A 13,936-nucleotide genomic window follows, 5' to 3' on the forward strand; every position below is an offset into this window, starting at 1 on the left:
CAAAGATGTGTAGGTTAGTTGGATTGGCTATGCTATATTGCCCCTTAGTGTCAGGGGGACTAGCTGGAGTAAATGCATAGGGTTGTGGGGATAGGGCCTGGGTGGGATTGTGGTCGGTGCAGACTCGATGGGCTGAATGGCCTCCTTCTGCACTGTAGGATTCTATGATTCTATACTCTGATGGGGGGGGATGGGGCACACAACATGGTGATAATTTTGGGTGGTAAAGAAAAAGTTTTATTTTGCATCTAGAAGTTTCTGAGGGAGCAGTGTTAATGGATATGCCCTCTGTATCCAAGGGAAATGTCTCCAGTAGTCAGAGATACATGTTGATCGGGGGAGCGGGGTACAATAGGAAGCGAGGACATGGGGAGATCCATATACTTGTTCGTCCAAGGGCCTGGAAGAGCATTTCTGTGGCTCACAAGGAAACAAAAGAAAACACAATCAAATGTACTTCCCGTCTCAGCCTGTCTTCGGAGCCTGTGGCCCTGGCAAAGTGGGCATCTGGAGTCAAGTGCATGTTAAAACTCTTAGCGAGGTCTGAATGGTACCACCTTGGGTCTGCCATTCGATGAAGCTCTCACTTGCCCAAGGGGAAGGTGTGGGGTGGAAAAAAACCTGATCATGAATCCCAGATACCCTGCTCTTGTCGGGTGCACTTGGCAAAAGAGAAGGGTGGTAGTTTGATGGTGGTGGTGGTGGTGATTGGGGGGTGGGGGGTGGAGGAGGTGTTTGGCATGAGCTATCCCAACTAACACATATTCCGTTCCCCAGAAGCAATCACATGGACCAAAACCCCTTAACAAATTTAACACAAGTACATAAAAAGTAAGAGTAGGCCATTCGGTCGCTCGAGCCTGCTCCACTGTTCAGTAAGAACAAAGAACAGCACAGGAACAGGCCCTTCGGCCCACCAAGTCTGTGCCGACACAGATGCCTCTCTAATATTTTCTTGCCTCTACGTGGTCCATATCCCTCTATTCCCGGCCTATTCTTGTATCTATCCAAATGCCTCTTGAACCTTGTTATGGAACCTGCTTCCAACACCTCCTCCGCAGCGCGTTCCAGGCATTCACCACCCTGTGTGTGAAAAACTTGCTCTTACATCTCTTTTAAACTTTCCCCCTCTCACTTTCAACCTATGCCCCCGAGTCATTGACCCTTTGACTCTTGGGAAAAAGACTCTGACTATCCACTCTATCCAAGCTTGTCATAATCTTGTAAACCTCTATCAGGTCCCCCCTTATCCTCCAACGCTCCAATCAAAACAATCCAAGTTTGTTCAACCTTTCTTCATAGTCCATATCCTCCAAACCAGGCAACATTCTGGTAAATTTCTCCTGCACTCTTTCCAATGCATCAACATCCTTTTGGTAGTGTGGCCACCAGAACTGTACACAATACTCCAAATGTGGCCTAACCAAAGTCTTATACAGCTGCAATATGATTTTCCAATTCCTATACTCAATGTCCTGACCAATGAAGGCCAGCATGTCACACGCCTTCTTGACCACCTTGTCCACCAGAGTTGCCACCTTCAGGGAACTGTGGATCTGCACACCTAGATCCCTCTGTATGCTAATATTTCTAAGGGCCCTACCATTTACTGTATACTTTCCTTCTGCAGTAGACCTTCCAAATTGCATCACCTCATATTTGTCCAGTTAAATTCCATCTTTCGGCCCAGCTGATTTATATCCTGCTGTATCCTCTGACAATCCTCCTCATTATCCACTACTTCCCCCAATTTTTATATCATCTGCAAATTTACTCATCAGACCACCTACATTTTCCTCCAAATCATTTATATATATTACAAACAACAGAGGCCCCAGCACTGATCCCAGAGGAACACCACTTGTCACAGATCTCCAGTTAGAAAAGTATCCTTCCACTGCTACTCTCTGCTTTCTATGCCCAAGCCAGTTTTGTATCCATCTTACCAGCTCACCTCGGATCCCATATAACTTCACCTGTATCAGCCTGCCTTATCGAAGGCTTTATTAAAGTCCATGTATACAACATCCACTACCCTTCCCTGGTCAATTTTTTTTGTCACTTCCTCAAAGAACTCAATCAAGTTTGTGAGACACGACCTCCCCTTCACAAAACCATGCTGCCTATTGCTAATAAGCCTATTCTCTTCCAGATGTCGATTCCAAGATGGAGCCAGAGCAAGGTGACTTTTTGCAAGCGGTGCCCAGCATACCTTCTAATTCTATCTTTTATTCTCGTTCTATGCTTCCAAAACTTCATTCTAACGTTTTTACATTCTGCAGTCTCTCGTTTCCTTCTCTATGAACAGTGTGCTTTGTCTGTATAGCGCGCAAGACACAATACTTTTCACTGCGTGTTAATACATGTGACAATAATAAATCAAATCAAATCAAATCCTGTCCCTAAGAATCTTCTCCAATAATTTCCCCACCACTGATGTAAGGCTCACAGGCCTATAATTTCCCAGATTCTCTCTCCTGCCCTTCTTCAGCAGAGGAACAATGTTAACTGCGGAAAGAAAGCAATTACTTGTCTGTGCCAAATACACATTCTCCTCAGGTTAAAACAAATAAGCTGGCAAGGAAGTAATTCTGCTGATCCATTACAAGTGGCGTTACTCGAATATCTTCTGGCTATTTCATAGAATCCCTACAGTGCAGAAGGAGGCCATTTAGCCTATCGAGCCTCCACTGACCACAATCCCACCCAGGCCCTATTCCCATAACCCGACGGATTTACTCTGCTAGTCTCCCTAACACTTGGGGGCAATTTACCATGGCCAATCCACCTAACCCCGCACATCTTTGGACTGTGGGAGGAAACCGGAGGAAACCCACACAGACATGGGGAGAATGTGCAAACTCCACACAGACAGTGACCTGAAGCTGGAATTGAACCCGGGTCCCTGACTCTGTGAGGCGGCAGTGCTGACCACTGTGCCACCGTGCTGCCCCATTGGCTGTGCTAAATTCTCCCTCGGTGTACCCGAACAGGCGCCGGAGTGTGGCAACTAGGGGATTTTCACAGTAACTTCATTGCAGCGTTAATGTAAGCCTATTAGTGACACCAATAAATAAAACTGTAAAAAAAACCCAGATATTGTAGATATCAATGGAAATGGGTGTAGTGGGGAAAATGGCATTGAGGTCGACCTGTTTGAATGGCACAGTGGGGCTGAGTGGCCTACTGCTCCAATTTTCAATGTTCTGGTTCAATTTTCACAGTAAACCTGCAGTGACAAAGAAGGAAGGGATCAACACAGCTGTTGCCCGCCAATGCTGATAGTTAAAAATGAGCTCTCTGTAACATCTACTGAAACAACACACCACCAAGCTCCCAGCACAAACCCAGGACTTAATTCTCTTTCTGGCAGCCGATGCTACTGTGGCCCCGCTTCCGTCTGCGAAAGATGAGGACCCAGTTTATTCCAAATGCACCTTCCCGAGTTCCTATCTCTTCACTGCACCTTTGAATTTACTTCCTTTTTTTTTCAAAAAGAGAGAGAAGTCTGGTAACAAATCACCACAGGTAATTAAATCGCTCTTCTAGCTGCATGCAGCATACAGCCCTGTTTCATGCAGCTTTATAAAGTATTATTCATGATCCATCCAGGTAAAAACTGGAGCTCATTACATTTTCCCCCACAAGCTCACACATTAGCCAGTTACGTTGACTGATGGGAGAATTGTGCACTTTATATTAAAAACACGCACAGACGATCACCACATCTTTGTCACGGAGTGGTTTATGACTCTGTCCCTTTCCATAAGCCTCATCTATTTTGGTGCCTGTTTCTGGGCTCCCGTTTAAGAAACGCACGGGCATAAGTGTTTAAACAAAAAAAGACTCTTATTGGAGGAGGGAACGCCATGCATTCCTGTCCCAAGTTCGGGCTGCGAGGTGGAGGCTGGTGTCTGGGGAGCTTCCATGAGTGACGTGGAGACCCAGAACTGCGAACACAACTGGAGCTCCCAGTGCATACTTCATCAGAACATTGAAAATTGGAGCAGTCGGCCACTCAGCCCCACTGTGCCATTCAAACAGGTCGACCTCAATGCCATTTTCCCCACTACACCCATTTCCATTGATACCTACAATATCTGGGGGTTTTTTACAGTTTTATTTATTGGTGTCACAAGTAGGCTTACATTAACGCTGCAATGAAGTTACTGTGAAAATCCCCTTGTTGCCACACTCCAACATCTGTTTGGGTACACTGAGGGAGAATTTAGCATGGCCAATACACCTAACCAGCATGCCTTTCGGACTGTGGGAGGAAACCGGAGCACCCGAAGGAAACCCACGCAGACACGGGGAGAACGTGCGGACTCTGCGCAGTCAATGACCCAAGCCGGGAATCGAACCTGGGTCCCTGGTGCTGTGAGGCAGCAGTGCTAACCACTGTGCCACGCAATTGATACCCATCTCGAACTTGCTCAATGACTGAGTCTCCATAACCATCCGGGATAGAGAATTCCAAAGATTCATTGCCCTTAGTGAAGAAATTCCTCCTCATAGTCCTTAAAGACCTACTCCATATTCTAAGACTGTGTTCCCTGGTTCTAGACCACCCCCACTCCCCATCCCACAACCCCAGCCAGGGAAAATGTCCTTCCTGCTTCTACCTTGTCGAACCCTAAGAATTGTGCGTGTTTCAATTAGGTCACCTTCATTCTTCTAAACTTTAGAGAATACAGGCCCAGCCTCCTCAATCTTTCTGCATCAGACAGTCCCACCATCCTGGGAATCTGTCTGTTGAACCTTCACTGCAAGTATTTCCTTCCTTAGGTAAAGAGATCACAATGGCACTCCAGGTGTGATCTCACAAGGCTCCAGACAATTTCAGTACGACATTTCCACTTCAAATCCTCTCATGATAGAGGCCAACAAAACCATTTGTCTTCCTAATTGCTTGCTGCACATTTTCACAGAAGCTCTCTCACTTAATGGCATAAAACATTCAAATTCCTGCATCGTAAAGGGTCCATGACTGTACTTGTTCAGCCCAGTACATTACAACCTGCATTTCGGTAGCACCTACAACATCCCAAGATGCACCAGAGGAACATTCTCAGATTAGGCAGTTAGGCATCCATGCCACAGAAGGTGATATTATGACAGAGGCCAAAACTTAGTCAAATGTTTTGAGGAGCGTCTTGAAGGGGGAGAGAGAGGAATAGAATTTTATTTATTAATGTGACAAGTAGGCTTGCATTAACACTGCAATGAAGTTACTGTGAAAATCCCCTAGTCACCACACTCCGCACCTGTTTGGGTACACTAAGAGGCAATTTAGCATGGCCAATGTACCTAACCAGCACATATTTTTACTGTGGGAGGAAACTGGAGCACCCAGAGAAAACCCACGCAGACACGGGGAGAACGTGCAGACTCTGCACAGACAGTGACCCAAGCTGGGAATCGAACCCGGATCCCTAGCACTGTGAGGTAGCGGTGCTAACCACTGTGCCACCGTGGCACAGAAAGATAAAGGACATGGTGGTGTGGTCATGGGAGGATGTGAATACAAAGATGATTATTTTGAATTTGAATCAACAGAGCACAACAGATGAAATCAGAAGTGCCTACAGAGTGAAGTCGGTGATTAATTCCCTGCTTATGGAGAACCCATCCTTCAAAACACATCCGTCCTCTGAGTGGATTTTCTGTACAATTCTCAACAGCTCTTCTGGAGCTGGTTTGTGAATGCATTTGTTTTTGTTCTAAACTGCCAATAAATGTCATGGTGCTTAGACGGAGAAAAATGAACACTTTTAAGACCAACTGGAAGGTAAGAATTTAATCAGATGAGGTCATAAACTAGGATAACAAATGCTCAGAACTCATACTGTAGCCGGGATTAATAAATTAAAGTGTACACAAATCAGGAGCAACTGGCGGCTACATCGAGTGCCGATGACCGCCAAAGCTGATTTAAAAAATCACATCGATATTATAAAGACCTCAGGCCGCGCGGTGGTACACTGGTATTGTCACTGGACTAGTAATCAAGGTAATGCTCCGAGTTCGAATCCCACTACAGCAGATGGTGAAATTTGAATTCAATTTTTAAAAAAATCTGGAATTATAAAGTCCATTGGTGACCATGAAACCACTGTCAAAAAACCATTTCGGAAAAACCCATCTGGTTCACTAATGATTTCCTTTAGGGAAGGAAATCTGCCATCTTTACCTGGTCTGGCCTACATGTGACTCCACATCCACAGCAATGGGGTTGACTCGGAAATGCCACTGAGTTCAAGGACAATTAGTGATGGGCAATAGCTGCTGACCCAGCCACATCCCACATCCCATGAATGAATAAAAAACACACTGGACGGGATTTTATGGCCTTGCTCGGGCGAGACTGGAAATTCCTGCCCGAGGTCAATGGAGATTTCTGTTGTCGGACCGTCGCCCGCTCTGATTCCGTGTCAGGCGAGGCGATAGAGTTCCGGCCAATCTGTAACTTACTTGTTGCTTCAAAACTTTGCAACAAATTAGGGGAGTTGTGACAGGCTCCATACCCCACCCTGTGTGTCTTTTCTGAGTAAATAATAGAATTGAGTGTCCAAATAATCCTGCAGAACAAGCTCGAAACACAGAAGACAACAAATAACAATCAAAATGGTCTCCGCAGAAACTTTCTATAGATTACGCTCTTGCCTGAGTCAGAAGGTTATGAGTTCAAGACCCACTCCACAGACTTGAGCACAATAGCTAGGCTGATACTCCAGTGCAGTACTGAGGGAGTGTTGCACTGTCAGAGGTAGAATCATAGCATCTTTACAATGCAGAAGAGGCCATTTGGTCCATTGGGTCTGTACTGGCTCTCTGACAGATCATTTTACTCAAGTCCTCTCCCCCACCCTAACGCTGTAACCCCACAAATTTGGCACGGCCAATCCACCTAACCCGCACAGCTTTGGACAGTGGGAGGAAACTGGAGCACCCGGAGAATGTCCACACAGACACGGAGAGAACATGCAAACTCCACACAGTCACCCAAGACCGGAATTAAACCTGGGTCCCTGGCGCTGTGAGGAGCAGTGCCACCATGCAGTGAAGGTGTCATCCTTCATATGAGACATTAAAACGAACGCCCTCTCAGGTGAACAGAAAAGATACCACGGGGCTATTTCAAAAAAAGAGACAAATTCTCCCCAGTCTTCTGGCCAATATTCGTCCTTCAACCAACGCCTAAAAGCAGATAATCTGTTTGTATGGCTCACTGTTACTGTGGGAGCTTGCTGTGCACAAATTGGCTGCAGTGTTTCCTATATAGTAGACCCTGAGGCTGTTTTCCCCTGGCTGGGGAAACCAATAACATGGAACTGCCTCAGGGCAAGAGGAAGATCATTTAGGACTGAAATGGTGAGAAAGATCTTCACTTTCTTTAGAATCTTTGGAACTCTCCACTGTAAGGGGTGGCAGTTGCGCCAACATTGAATATATTCAAGGTTGAGACAGACTGATTTTTGGTCTCTCAGGGAACCCAGGGAGATGGGAACCCGGGTGGGAAAGTGGAGTTGAGGCCAGGGATCAGCCATGGCCGTGTCGAGTGGCACAGCAAGTTCGAGGCCACATCGCCTTCTCCTGTTCCTATTTCTTAATTTCTTCAAACCAAAAGTACTTCAATTATCAGCCATGATCGAATGGCGGAGCAGACTCGATGGGCTGAATGGCCTAATTCTGCTCCTATATACAACAAAGAACAGTACAGCAAAGGGACAGCCCTTCGGCCCACCAAGCCTGCGCCGATCACACTGTCCTATCACTTGCATCCCTCTATTCCCCGTCTGTTCATGTGTCTATCCAGATAAGTCTTAAATGTCGCTAACATACCTGCCTCAACCACCTCACTTCATAGAATTATAGAATTCTACAGTGCAGAAGGAGGCCATTTGGCCCAACGAGTCTACACTGACCATAATCCCACCCAGACCCTATCCCCATAACCCCACGCACTTACCCCAGCTAGTCCCCCTGACACTTGGCAGTGCATTCCAGGCCCCCACCACCCTCTGTGTAAAAGACTTCCCCCGCACATCTCCTCTGAACCTTTCCCCCCTTGTAATTGTCATTTCTGCCCTGGGAAAAAGCTTCCAACTGTTCACCTTCTCTATGTCCCTCACAATTTTATAAACTTCTATCAGGTCGCCCCTCAGCCTCCGTCTTTCCAGGGAGAACAATCCCAGTTTATTCAATCTCTCCTCATAGCTAATACCCTCCATACCAGGCAACATCTCTTATGAACTTATGAACTAATGGTGCATTGGGGCATCGTGAGGTCGCAAAAATGTTTTAGAAATGGAAGTCTTTCCTCACAAGCCTCTGCCCTCATTGCTACTGTCCACCAGGGCTGCAGAGGAACAATCCATTACTTCGCATCAAACTTCCCACCACCAAGCATCCCTTCCACATGACTGCCCTGGAAGGAGGGCCCTCACTCTGTAGGAGAGCCTGTTTCGGTGGGGTTGGCAGGGGGGTGGGAGCCGCTCATTAGATCTACATCAGGTACCAGCATTAATGAAGTTCTAAATGCACACAGCAATCCAAGTCCTCTCAAATGACAGATGAACCTGAGCAGATGTAACTACTAATCTTCATATGAGCCCTACATTATAGTAATTAGAATGAAATGAAGAGCATCTGGCATGTCATTTACTACACCATTTTGTTTTTGAAATGTGTCTACATTTGCAGGCATGGACAGAATATCAATCATACTCCATTATTTAGGGGATTCTAATGCTTCCTCTTCTTTCTCCTCTTGCAAAAGTGCTGACTTTTGTGGGCCCAGAGTCACCATCCAGCCCCTCGCCCGAGGTCCAATCTTCATGCATGATCCTGGACAAAGTGTACTAGGAGGTTATTCAACTGCGTGGGCCATCATATGATGAACTAACACAACCGCATCCAATGGTTGTGTCTAACAAACTTTCCGACAGGAACGAGTGGGGGCTCTTGGCATTAATCAGGATTGAAAAGTCTACCCGATGTTTCCTTCCTGAAGTCAAACCTTCTTTGCCCATTAGCTGACCCTAGCTGAGATCAACTCAAACCCAATCAGCTCAGTAACTCACTGCCTTAATCAAGTCGGCACTCAGGAGGGTCTATGATGTTTACGTTCAACAGTTTATCACTACAAGGGAATGCATAATACTAAACAATCAAACCTTCTTCAGTAATACCGGCAGGTCGAGAACAGCAAGGAGACAGATATTTGATTTGATTTATTGTCACATGCATTAGTGTACAGCGAAAAGTATTGTTTCTTGCACGCTCTACAGACAAAACATACCATTCATAGAGTAAATAGGGGAGAAGGAAAGGAGAGAGTGCAGAATGTAGTGTTATAATCATAGCTAGGTTGTAGAGAAAGATCAGCTTAATATAAGGTAGGCCCATTCAAAAGTCTGACAGCAGCAGGGAAGAAGCTGTTCTTGAATCGGTTGGTACACGATCTCAGACTTTTGTATCTTTTTCCCGACGGAAGAAGGTGAAAGAGAGAATGTCCGGGGTGCGTGGCATCCTTAATTATGCTGGCTGCTTTGCCGAGGCAGCGGGAAGTGTAGACAGAGTCAATGGATGGGAGGCTCGTTTGCCTGATGGACTGGGCTACATTCACAATTCTTTGTAGTTTCTTTTTCTCTGGGGATGGGGTTGGAGGATTGTATACCAGATTGGGTATTATACAAACGTGCAAATTAGAAGCAGTCGGCTATTCAGCCCCTTCAGTCGGCTGATCTGATTGTGGCCATGACTCTATATTCTATCTACCTCACACTGCCCCCCGCACCCCCCCCCTCCCCCGACAACCACAGACTCCCTCCCGTTTCAGTCAAGAATCCACCTCCTTCTGCCTTAACAATATTCAATGACTCTGTCGCCATTATTTTCCAGCTAAGAAAGTTCCAAAGATTCACAACTCAGAGAAAATTATTGTTCTTATCTCTGTCTTAAATGGGAGACCCCCTTCTTTTTAAACTTACCCCCCCTAGTTCTAGTGTCTCCCATGAAGGGAAAACATCCTTTCAACTCTGTCAAGTCCCCTCAGGATCTTGTCTGTTTCAATAAATTCACCTCTCATTCTTCTCAACTCCAATAGACACAGGCCCAGCCTGTCCAACCTTCCCTTGCAAGATAAATGCTGCCCCCTCAATCCCTGGTAAATAAAGAGAAGAAATGGAGTTGAAAGAATTGGCATTTAGATGCCAGTTATGGTTCGGATAGGGCAAGGCGGAGGTGGAGAGTCAGTGTTATGTAAGTGGAAGCAGGCAGTCTTAACAATGGGTAGGGTCATCTCTTATTGAACCCATGACTGTCCTACGACCTCTCCTACAGACTGGTGATCGAACCTGTGACCTGCTTGTTCATGTTACTCAGTTACGAGCCAACTCCGTACAAAACAAGTTTGAACTAAATATCAATAACATTTCAGTGCACTGCCCTCGATGCTTCTTTTGCATGTTGCTGTTGGCCATGGCTCAGTTGACTGCTCTCTCACCTGTGCATCAGAAGGTCGTAGGTTCAGATTGACTTTAGAGACTTGAGCACAAAATGTAGGCCGACGCTTCAGTACAATACTGAGAGAGTGCCGCACTGTCAAAGGTGTTGTCTTTCGGAAGAGACTTAAAGCAAAGCCCCTTCTGGCAGAAGTAAAAGATCCCATGGCACTATTTCAAAGGAAGGCAGGGTAGATACCTCCACCCCACCCCCTGGCCCATTTTGATCAATAATCACTTAAAAAATAAAACAGATCATCACCCTGTAGTTTGTGTGAGCTTGCTGCATGTGAGTTGGCTGTTATCTTACAGCACTAACCACACTTCAATGATGCTTCATTGGCTGAAAAGCACTTCTGAGATGTCCTGAGGTCGGGAAATGCACCAAGCTTTTTTTTTAACCAGAGTTCTCCGAATTTGGCAACTGCCCTATAGGACACAGCAATGGCCGTAACAGGAATAGAGCAGTTAAACCCATACCTCAGTCTCAAGCGATGTTCTCCAACAAACAAACATCACAGCCACACTGCGCACAGAATGAGCTGAAAGCCGTGGGTGATCCACTGGCACGCCAGTTATGAAAATTGATATGGTAATTGCCTCAAATATTGGATAAAGCAAGATAAATCCATCTGAATTTCTAATTCACAACGCAACCACCTAAAATGTCATCAGCACCTACAAAAAGGATACAAAAGAGCGTAATGATTTTGATAAACAGGCCACCATCAGACCTAATAAATCATCTCCTCTGTAGGTGTGAGAGTTATGGGCCTGACTCATAAAGTGGCCTGTTCCCTGGGAAACCATTGCTTCCTATTATACATTATAAACAGCAATGCAATCACAACGCTGGCTTCTTTTAAGAGAAAATGTAGTTTCCTAAAGATATAAATCATTTTGTGTCATTCAGAAACCAACGCTACATATGATTATGCAAACATCATGAATGAGTTTGATAGAGTAGGGATAGGGGATGCTGCTTCTACTTGTGGGCGAGACCACAACCGGAGGCCATAAATATGAGACAGTCACTAATAAATCCAATCGGGAATTCAGGAGAAATCCTTTACCCAGAGGATGCTTAGAATGTGGAGCACGTGACCACATCAAGTGGCTGAGGCAACCAGTGTAGATGTTCAGTAAGAATTGTACTGCCTTTACAGAACAGAAACTGGCCATCCCATCCAACAGACCCAACACAAACTCATCCCATCCAACAGACACAACACAAACTCCCCTCCCATCCTAGTCTAACTACCCTCACCGACCCCAGGGATCTGTTCTGGGACCCTTGCTGTTTGTCATTTTCATAAATGACCTGGATGAGGAAGCGGAGGGATGGGTTGGTAAGTTTGCCGACGACACAAAGGTTGGTGGGGTTGTGGATAGTCTGGAGGGATGTCAGAAGTTACAGAGGGACATAGATAGGATGCAAGACTGGGCGGACAAGTGGCAGATGGACTTCAACCCAGATAAATGCCTCGTGGTCCATTTTGGTAGGACAAATGGGATGAAGGAGTACAATATAAAGGGAAAGACTCTTAGTACGGTAGAGGATCAGAAGGACCTTGGGGTCCGGGTCCATAGGACTCTAAAATCGGCCCCGCAGGTGGAGGAGGTGGTTAAGAAGGCGTATGGTGTGCTGGCCTTTATCAATCGAGGGATTGAGTTTAGGAGTCCGGGGATAATGATGCAGCTATATAAGACCCTCGTCAGACCCCACTTGGAGTACTGTGCTCAGTTCTGGTCGCCTCACTATAGGAAGGATGTGGAAAAGATTAAAAGGGTGCAGAGGAGATTTACAAGGATGTTGCCTGGATTGAGTGGCATGCCTTATCAGGATAGGCTGAGGGAGCTCGGTCTTTTCTCCTTGGAGAGACGAAGGATGAGAGGAGACCTAATAGAGGTGTATAAGATGTTGAGAGGCATAGATCGGGTGGACTCTCAGAGGCTTTTTCCCAGGGTGGAAATGTCTGCTACGAGAGGACACAGGTTTAAGGTGCTGGGGGGTAGGTACAGGGGAGAGGTTAGGGGTAAGTTTTTCACACAGAGGGTGGTGGGCGAGTGGAATCGGCTGCCGTCAGTGGTGGTGGAGGCGAACTCAATAGGGTCTTTTAAGAGACTCCTGGATGAGTACATGGAGCTTAATAGGATGGAGGGTTATAGGTAGGTCTAGAAGGTAGGGATGTGTTTGGCACAATTTGTGGGCCGAAGGGCCTGTTTGTGCTGTAGTTTTTCTATGTTTCTATGACACATCCTTCTGTGCCCTTTTCCTTTCTCTAACCACCTCCAAATCTGCCCTCTTAAACCACTTAGAAAATGTCGGAAAAACTCAGCAGGTCTGGGAGAATTCATAACATGGAATAAAGAAATAGCTGAGTATTTTGCTTCAGTCTTCACAAAGGAAGACATGAATAACCTACCAGAGGTTCTGAGAGAAACAAGTTTTAGTGAGGAGCTGAAGGAAATCAACATTAGTAGAGAAATGGTTTCAGGGAAATTGACGGGATTGAAGGTGGGTAAGTCCCCAGGCTCTGATAATCTTCATCCCAGAGTATTTAAGGGTAGTGCCCCGGAAATAGTAGATCCATTGGTGGTCATTTTCCAAAATTCTTTGGACTCTGGAATAGTTCCTACAGATTGGAGGGTGGCTAGCGTAAACCCGCTATTCAAAAAGGGAGGTAGAGAGACAGGGAACTATAGACCAAGAGCCTAACATCAGCATTGGAGGAATTGCTAGAGTCTATTATCATGGATTTCATTGTTCAGCATTTAGAAGGCAGTGCTGTAATCAGACAAAGTCAGCATTGATTTACAGAGGGGAATTCAGGCTTGACGAATCTATTGGAATTTTTTGAGAATGTAACTAGTAGAATTGACCAAGGAGAACAGTGGATTTGGTTTATTAAGACTTTCAGAAGGCTTTCGACAAGGTCTCATATAGCAGATTACCATGTAAAGTTATTGCACATGGGACTGCAGGTAATGTCCTCAGATGGATAGAAAGCTGGTTAGCAGATAGGAAGCCAAAGAGTTGGCATAAATGGGTCTTTTCCTGATTGGCAAGTCAGTGCCTAGTGGGGTTCCGCAGGGATCTGTGCTAGGACCCCAACTGTTCGCATTAATGATCTGGAAGAGGGAACTGAATGCATTGTCTCCAAATTTGCAGATGATACAAAGTTGGGCGGGAGGGTGAGCTGTGAGGAGGATACAGAGATGCTTCAGCGTGATTTGGACAGGCTGAGTGTGTGAGCATTTGCATGGCGGATGCAGTATAATGTGGACAAATGTGAGGTTATCCACTTCGGTAGCAAAAATAGGAAGGCAGATTATTATTTGAATGGGTGTAAATTGAGAGAGGTGGATACTCAGCAAGACCTCTGTGTCCTTGTGCATCAGTCGCTGAAAGTAAGCGCGCAGGTACA

General features: G+C 45.8%; 1 protein-coding gene across 2 annotated transcripts in view; it reads right to left on the bottom strand.

The window, feature by feature from the left end:
* Positions 1–13,936, bottom strand: part of pigk (phosphatidylinositol glycan anchor biosynthesis, class K) — a 165,485-nt gene that overhangs the window by 77,929 nt on the left and 73,620 nt on the right. The gene's annotated exons all lie outside the window — the stretch shown is intronic.

Source organism: Mustelus asterias, chromosome 8 (assembly GCF_964213995.1).
Source record: "Mustelus asterias chromosome 8, sMusAst1.hap1.1, whole genome shotgun sequence".
Classification (NCBI taxonomy): domain Eukaryota; kingdom Metazoa; phylum Chordata; class Chondrichthyes; order Carcharhiniformes; family Triakidae; genus Mustelus; species Mustelus asterias.